At 46.0% G+C, this 8,706-nt stretch overlaps 1 pseudogene across 1 annotated transcript; it reads right to left on the reverse strand.

Annotated features, from left to right (window-relative positions):
• Positions 1–3,480: 3,480 nt before the first annotated feature.
• LOC306748744 lies at positions 3,481–3,877 on the reverse strand (annotated as a pseudogene). The gene is made up of 2 exons: positions 3,729–3,877; positions 3,481–3,662 (listed from the first exon to the last, which is right to left on the reverse strand). The product of its transcript is annotated as an uncharacterized misc_RNA (transcript).
• Positions 3,878–8,706: the final 4,829 nt, after the last annotated feature.

Consider the following 8,706-nt stretch of genomic DNA (forward strand, 5'->3'; position numbering starts at 1 on the left):
GGAGGAGGAGGGAAGAGGAGGAGGAAGAGGAGGAATAGGAGGAGGAAGAGGAGGAGCTAGGCGCTGGTCAGGTCAGGAGCCTTGTAGCGCCGCTCTCGTCTTCACGACCCCGAGTCTCTCCGCCTGTCGATCACACTTCCTCGTTAGCTGGAGGCTGAGGAAGGAGGGATGACTCCTCTGCAGAGGAGAGGGAGGGAGGGTGCTGATAAGGTGTCTTGTTTAACCTTACGTTAATGTAATATTTATTTGGGGATTTATAAATGCTTAATAGACGGTATATCAATATTTATGAGACGGCTAATGAATCTGCCGGGACGCGATCAGCATTTAAATGAAGCAGAGAGTCTGGAGTCAAGTCTCACCGAGGAAGACACTCAGGCGGCAGCAGGGGGACCCGGTCCAGACCCGGTCCAGACCCGGTCCAGACCTGGTACCGGCTCCTCAGGGGGACCCGGTCCAGACCCGGTCCAGTCCTGGTACCGGCTCCTCAGGGGGACCCGGTCCAGACCCGGTCCAGACCTGGTACCGGCTCCTCAGGGGGACCCGGTCAGCGCTCAATGCATGCTGGGTAGATTTGTGTCCGACTTGCTCTGACGTCATGCACACGTGGTCAAAGGTAATCCCTCGAGATCGAGGTGGCCGTAGATTTTAGAGCCAGGCGCCACAGTAGCTGTCCACCGACTGCGTGGCCCAGTGCATGATGGGGAACGCCTGGCTGTCGCCACATCAGAGAGCTGATTGGCTCTTAGATCTGACAGCAAGAAAATCCTTATTTATGTGTAGTTGAATGTTAACACTGGATTGTTGACTACCAGTCTCATGTTTAATCTAAACACATTTCTTGTGTGGTTGATAATAATAAATCTCATTTATTTAACACATATCTAAACTAGTAGTAATGCATTTCACAGACAGACATAAAAAGAACAAAGGATGCAGCTAAACACACATTTCTACATTAATATATATTTATAAAAACATGAATGAATCCAAACGTGATCTGTAAACTACAAGTAGCATACAGATAGGAACTAACAGGAAGTACTTTTTTTGTGACTTCCTGTGTTTGAAGGCAGCTGAAAACTGTCCGACTTGACCTCAGTTTATTGACTCCGCCCCCTGCTGATGCCAGCGGATTCCAGGAGAGAAGCATCGCTAACGAACGAGCCTCTTGATTATGATTATGATTATGATTACGTTTGTGTTTGTGTCAGAAGGTCATACTGAACACTGAATATGGAGGCTCAACATTTAGGAAATTAATACCTTTTAATTCATTATTGCAATAAAACAACTATCCCTAAACCATATATTTTAATGCATAACCATTTGTATTTGTATTTTAATAAAACGTTGCCTTTTAATCTGTTGTTGGGTTGCTCTCTAGAGACGGAACAATATAAACATTTATTTAGGGATGCAGAGAAATGTGATAAAAATATGAATAATGTAAAGGACTCAAAACAAACCGTCTGATGAACATGATTATTAATGTTGAGGCCGACGTTCGTCTCAATGCATTTGTCTTTGGAATGTTGTTTCTTCATGAGAATAAACTGTAGAACTCAAACTAAATACAAATAACATTAAAAAAAACAAGTTATAAGAACCAAAGAGAGTTTAATGTTTAATGTTTAAAGTTTAATGTTTAAAGTTGAATGTTTAAAGTTGAATGTCTTCATTTAACATGAAATCCAACAATGAAGATTTTCTCCTGGTTCTCCTCCCTCCTGGTTCTCCTCCCTCCTGGTTCTCCTCCCTCCTGGTTCTCCTCCCTCCTGGTTCTCCTCTCTGTTGGTTCTCCTCTCTCCTGGTTCTCCTCTCTCCTGGTTCTCCTCCCCCCTGGTTCTCATCTCTCCTGGTTCTCCTCTCTCCTGGTTCTCCTCCCTCCTGGTTCTCCTCCCTCCTGGTTCTCCTCCCCCCTGGTTCTCCTCTCTCCTGGTTCTCCTCCCCCCTGGTTCTCATCTCTCCTGGTTCTCCCTCCTGGTTCTCCTCCCTCCTGGTTCTCCTCTCTCCTGGTTCTCTCTCCTGGTTCTCCTCTCTGTTGGTTCTCCTCTCTGTTGGTTCTCCTCTCTCCTGGTTCTCCTCCCTCCTGGTTCTCCTCCCTCCTGGTTATCCTCTCTGTTGGTTCTCCTCTCTCCTGGTTCTCTCTCCTGGTTCTTCTCTCTCCTGGTTCTCCTCCCTCCTGGTTCTCCTCTCTCCTGGTTCTCCTCTCTCCTGGTTCTCCTCTCTCCTGGTTCTCCTCCCTCCTGGTTCTCCTCCCTCCTGGTTCTCCTCTCTCCTGGTTCTCCTCTCTCCTGGTTCTCCTCTCTCCTGGTTCTCCTCTCTCCTGGTTCTCCTCTCTCCTGGTTCTCGTCTCTCCTGGTTCTCTCTCCTGGTTCTCCTCAGACTGTTGGAGGTTGCAGACGAACCTTCTCCTCTTCTTCACTCCGTCCACTGGAGCTCTGTTGTTTTATTACTTCTGTTTCTTTCTTTCTAATCTCCCTCGTTCATTCTTCCCGTCCTCTGCCAGACTCTCTCTCTCTCTCTCTCTCTCTCTCTCTCTCTGTCTCTCTCTCTGTCTCTCTCTCTCTCTCTCTGTCTCTCTCTCTGTCTCTCTCTCTCTCTCTCTCTGTCTCTCTCTCTCTCTCTCTGCTGCAGTGATGGAAAGTTACCAAGAATATTCACTCAGAGCTGATTCAGCCTGATGTTGTTGTTTCATTTCCCTTCTCTGTGTTCTATGTTCTATGTTCTCTGTTCTATGTTCTCTGTGTTTTATGTTCTCTGTGTTCTATGTTCTCCGTGTTCTCCGTGTTCTATGTTCTCCGTGTTCTATGTTCTCTATGTTCTATGTTCTCTGTGTTCTCCGTGTTCTATGTTCTCCGTGTTCTATGTTCTCTATGTTCTCCGTGTTCTATGTTCTCTATGTTCTCCGTGTTCTATGTTCTCTATGTTCTATGTTCTCCGTGTTCTATGTTCTCTATGTTCTATGTTCTCTATGTTCTATGTTCTCCGTGTTCTATGTTCTCCGTGTTCTATGTTCTCCGTGTTCTATGTTCTCCGTGTTCTATGTTCTCCGTGTTCTGTGTTCCTCGTGGTTCTCCTCTCAGACTCGTTGACTTGATGCTGGAAGTCGATCTCTAACTTCGTATCGGACAACGAGTTGCTCCGTTGCTTCAGTCCAGCAACGCGTCAACTTCTGTTAGTTTCATGCAAACCGTCTTCAAATGGAACCTTTATGTTTGTTGTCTGATCTTAACTGTTGCTCTGTTGCCTAAAACAGATTTATTTCCCAAACCTCCGTGAGACGGAGTTGCATGAAGTCCGTTGTCCGGTTGCTGCTTTGGCCCGAAGTTGCAGAGTTGCTCTTAGTTGTGAGAAGAATTTTTGTTCCACATTACAGAGTTTTGACTCATTATTAATAAATAAATAAAAACCATTGATCGGTGAGTTCTTCACCTTAAAGTCAAGGTGTTGAGCTGTTAGTGAGGCTGCAGTTATTTAAGGATAAGGGGTATCTCTCTCTCTCTCTCTCTCTCTCTCTCCATCTCTCTCTCCATCTCTCTCTCTCTCCATCTCTCTCTCTCTCTCTCTCTCTCTCTCTCCATCTCTCTCCATCTCTCGCTCTCTCCATCTCTCTCTCTCTCTCCATCTCTCTCTCTCTCTCTCTCTCTCTCTCCATCTCTCTCCATCTCTCGCTCTCTCCATCTCTCTCTCTCTCTCCATCTCTCTCTCCATCTCTCTCTCTCTCCATCTCTCTCTCTCTCTCTCTCTCTCTCTCTCTCTCTCTCTCCATCTCTCTCTCTCTCCATCTCTCGCTCTCTCCATCTCTCTCTCTCTCTCCATCTCTCTCTCTCTCTCTCCATCTCTCGCTCTCTCCATCTCTCTCTCTCTCCATCTCTCTCTCTCTCTCTCCATCTCTCGCTCTCTCCATCTCTCTCTCTCTCCATCTCTCTCTCTCCCTCTTTCTCCTCCCCTCTCTCTCTCTCTCCCTCTCCCCCCCCCCCCCCTCTCTCTCTCTCTCTCTCCCTCTCCCTCCCTCCCTCTCTCTCTCTCTCTCTCTCTCTCTCTCTCTCTATCTCTGCATTGTGTTTTTGAAGGTCAGTCTCTGACTTTGGAGCATGCAGCTCTCCACTGAATGAAAACCAGAGAGCTGAGATTTGCTTATCTGAGTCTCTCTCTCTCTCTCTCTCTCTCTCTCCCTCCCTTTCTCTCTCTCTCTCTCTCTCTCTCTCTCTCTCTCTCTCTCTCTCTCTCTCTCTCTCTCTCGGTGAGAGAAGCCGGTCAGAAGCGAGTGATCAGGCTGCTGATGCTGTGGCTCATGAACGTTTCCTCCTGGTGTCATAACTCCGGCCGACGTCTCATTCTTTTATTCTCATAATATTCTGATTCCTTTCAGTTTGGGTTTTGTTCACATTTTGTATTCCGATGGCGCCGAGCCGACACCGTGGTTTTATTCTGGCGAGCCAGACTGGAAGTGGAGGCTTTTGTTCAGCATCTCTTCTTCTGTGGTTATTAAACGTTCCGGTCCGATGGCTCACTTTAATATCTCATAGCTGCTGCGTCATGAAATGAGAGGAAATACTTTTTCATCTCTTTGATTCTTCTTCTCTATTTATTATGTCGCTCCTTTTCTTCTCTCTCGGTCAATGAACCCTTCTCTCCTCTCTCGTTTCCTCCTCTTCTCTCCATTCCTTCTCTCCTCTCTCGTTTCCTCCTCTTCTCTCGATTTCTTCTCTCCTCTCTCGTTTCCTGCTCTCCTTTCTCGTTTCCTCCTCTTCTCTCATTTCCTCCTCTCCTCTCTTGTTTCCTCCTCTTCTCTCCTCTCTCGTTTCCTGCTCTCCTTTCTCGTTTCCTCCTCTTCTCTCATTTCCTCCTCTCCTCTCTTGTTTCCTCCTCTTCTCTCCTCTCTTGTTTCCTTCTTTCCTCTCTCGTTTCCTTCTCTTCTCTCCTCTCTTGTTTCCTTCTCTTATCTCCTCTCTTGTTTCCTTCTCGTCTCTCCTCTCTTGTTTCCTCCTCTTCTCTCCTCTCTTGTTTCCTTCTCTTCTCTCCTCTCTTGTTTCCTTCTCTCCTCTCTTCTCTTGTTTCCTCCTCTTTTCTCTTGTCTCCTCAGAGGGAGAGATGGAACACATGCATCTCTCCCTCTAATTGACATTAACCCCCTTCCGTCCATGCTCTCCTCCTCTTCCTCCTCTTCCTCCTCTATATGTGCTGACAGTGGACTTTGTTATTTCCCGCCGGCGGTCCGACTCTCCCGGGTGCCGAGGACACCCAGGGGTCAGTGTGTCACCTTCACAGAGCTGCAGCCGCCCTCCTCTTCTTCTTCCTCTTCTTATTCTTCTTCCTCCTCTTCCTCTTCTTATTCTTCTTCCTCTTCCTCCTCCTCCTCCTCCTCCTCCCTCGTCCCATGCCGTCTCTATATGAACACCAGCTTCGTGTGTAGAGTGATTTTAATTGGAGGAAACTATCTGCACGTCTCTCCTGTTTGTTGTTTGGTTTCACATTCGGTTAAATCCGTTTTTTCCAAAGTTGTCGAACGCGTCGAGATGAATTCTGTGGAAATGCGTCTGAAATGAAGCGCAACAGAAACGTGGAACATGTGATCGCTGGAAGGAATGCATCCGGTTCCTGAGACGGAACGCAGCTGTGGAGGAACAGAAGTCCAGATATCAGAACGCAGAGAGAGTCAGACCTCTGGAGGTGTTCAGGGTCCAGGCTTCAGACCTTCATCACGTTCCCTCCACATGCAGAGAGTCTTTTTCCTCCCGGTGACGGCTGCAGATTATGGGATGCGATGTCGGACATGTGCAGACGTCAGCGTTTATCTCCGGCTGAGCTGCCCTTGACATTTAAACGCTCTCTATTTTTACTCCCGTCTACTCGCAGACAAATATGAGTTCTTGAATAACGGACGTGACATTCATTATGCGACTTTTATCACGACGATCACCTTTACTTCAGACAGGGTTATGGGATATTAGATCATATTGTAGTGTGCAACGCCCTCCCACTGAAACAACCAAATATAACGTCATGATTATGCAGATGACACACAGATTTATATAAAGATATCACCGCACCACAATAGAAGGAGAAAAGCAATACAAATGAGCCAAATTAGCGGTTAGCAGTTCCTGTTAGCAGCGTGCTCAGAGATGTAATCTATTGATTCATGTGCATGGACACATTCTATATTTTACATTTCACTCAGCAGAACTTGTATTTCAACGGTATGAAGAAACAGAAAGACGTTAGATCCGCTATCAGGGTTGAACGTCCTGTTATTTGTTGTCCTAGATTTCAGTTTTGTGGGCGTGGGGCATTAACATGATGCTACAACAGATAAGTGGTCCAACGTGTCCCGGACCACCTCGGGTCGTGGTTTGAGTGATCGGATCTCAATGCGTCTCGGTGGTGCTGGAAAACAAACAGCTCTGGCGGGGCCGGTCCATGAAGTCTAAGCTCCGCCTCCAACGCTCCATTCTCCTGTGTTACTGCTGTTGGATTCACGAAAATGTTCAAAGAAATCGCCGGAAGTGTTGAGAGTTCGATGCAACAGAGTTTATTCTATATGTAAGAAGAAAACCGGATCCAACTGATCTGCTATCTAGTCTCACGTAGTTCCTCTGTCTGGTTTCAATGCTCCACCTTTTACTTTCATATCTATAAAGACCACCTCCATAAAGACTACGTCCATGAATACCGCGTCCAAGAAGACTACGTCCAAGAAGACTACACCCATAAAGACTACGACCAAGAAGACCGCATCCATAAAGACCTCGTCCATAAAGACCACCACGTCCATAAATACCTCGTCCATAAAGACCACCACGTCCATGAAGACCACGTCCATAAAGACCGCGTCCATAAAGACCTCGTCTATATAGACCACGTCCATAAAGACCGCGTCCAAGAAGACCGCGTCCATAAAGACCACGTCCATAAAGACCTTGTCTATATAGACCACGTCCATAAAGACCACGTCTATATAGACCACGTCCATAAAGACCACGTCCATAAAGACCACGTCTATATAGACCACGTCCATAAAGACCACGTCTATATAGACCACGTCCATAAAGACCTCGTCTATACAGACCACGTCCATAAAGACCGCGTCCAAGAAGACCGCGTCCATGAAGACCACGTCCATAAAGACCTCGTCTATATAGACCACGTCCATAAAGACCACGTCTATATAGACCACGTCCATAAAGACCACGTCCATAAAGACCACGTCTATATAGACCACGTCCATAAAGACCTCGTCTATATAGACCACGTCCATAAAGACCACGTCTATATAGACCACGTCCATAAAGACCACGTCCATAAAGACCTCGTCTATATAGACCACGTCCATAAAGACCACGTCTATATAGACCACGTCCATAAAGACCACGTCCATAAAGACCACGTCTATACAGACCACGTCCATAAAGACCGCGTCCAAGAAGACCGCGTCCATAAAGACCACGTCCATAAAGACCTTGTCTATATAGACCACGTCCATAAAGACCACATCCATAAAGACCTCGTCCATAAAGACCACATCCATAAAGACCTCGTCCATAAAGACCACCACGTCCATGAAGACAACGTCCATAAAGACAGCGTCCATAAAGACCGCGTCCATAAAGACCACGTCTATATAGACCAGGTCCATATAGACCGCGTCCATAAAGACCACGTCTATATAGACCAGGTCCATATAGACCACGCTCTGCCGGTCCATGAGGGTGAATTGGTTGGAGATCTCAGAGGAGTCTCCCTGCATTCCGTCTAAATGAGGCCTTCCAGACCGTTTAATTCAATAAGAACTTAAAGACCGAATGAGGCCGGCTGGCGGCAAAGCTTTCAGTTTAACATCTGAGGAGATTGTTCCCTTTTCTTCCCTCGTTGTGTTTCCTCCTCTCCTCCGTCGATACCTCCCACTGCTGTTTGCTACTTATCTGATGAATAATGTGCCGAGAAGCTCTTTAGGTTGTCGATAAGGTGCCACGAGACAGATGCCTCTGCGCTTCTTCTGCTGCTGAGCGATAAGCTTTCAACACGCTTTTATTTTCTTCTCCCAGAAAATGGATAAATACCGTTACACGCGACTGGAAACTGAACTCTTCATTGTTCTTCTTCCGTCAACGAGCCGCGAGCAGAAAGAGGCGTTCAGGTACGGTACGCACACCTGAGTGTTGGGGAAGGAATTACAGACGCATTTAAAATCACATTTATTTAACTCTGCAGGTTGCAGGCAGTACTTCTGAGTAGTAGTTTGTACTAGCTTTTAGTATGTTGTAGGTTGTAGTGTGTTGTAGTTTGTACTAGTTTGTAGTTTGTACTAGTTTGTACTAGTTCGTAGTTTGTTGTAGTTTGTAGGTAGTACTAGTTTGTAGTTTGTAGTAGTTTGTTCTAGTTTGTAGTTTGTACTAGTTTGTACTAGTTTGTACTAGTTTGTACTAGTTTGCATTAGTTTGTGCTAGTTTGTAGGTAGTACTAGTTTGTAGTTTGTAGTAGTTTGTAGTAGTTTGTGCTAGTTTGTAGGTAGTACTAGTTTGTAGTTTGTAGTAGTTTGTAGTAGTTTGTACTAGTTTGTAGGTAGTACTAGTTTGTAGTAGTTTGTGCTAGTTTGTAGGTAGTACTAGTTTGTAGTAGTTTGTAGTAGTTTGTGCTAGTTTGTAGTTTGTAGTAGTTTGTGCTAGTTTGTAGGTAGTACTAGTTTGTAGTAGTTTG

Source organism: Taurulus bubalis, assembly GCF_910589615.1.
Source record: "Taurulus bubalis genome assembly, chromosome: 16".
Taxonomy (NCBI): Eukaryota; Metazoa; Chordata; class Actinopteri; order Perciformes; family Cottidae; genus Taurulus; species Taurulus bubalis.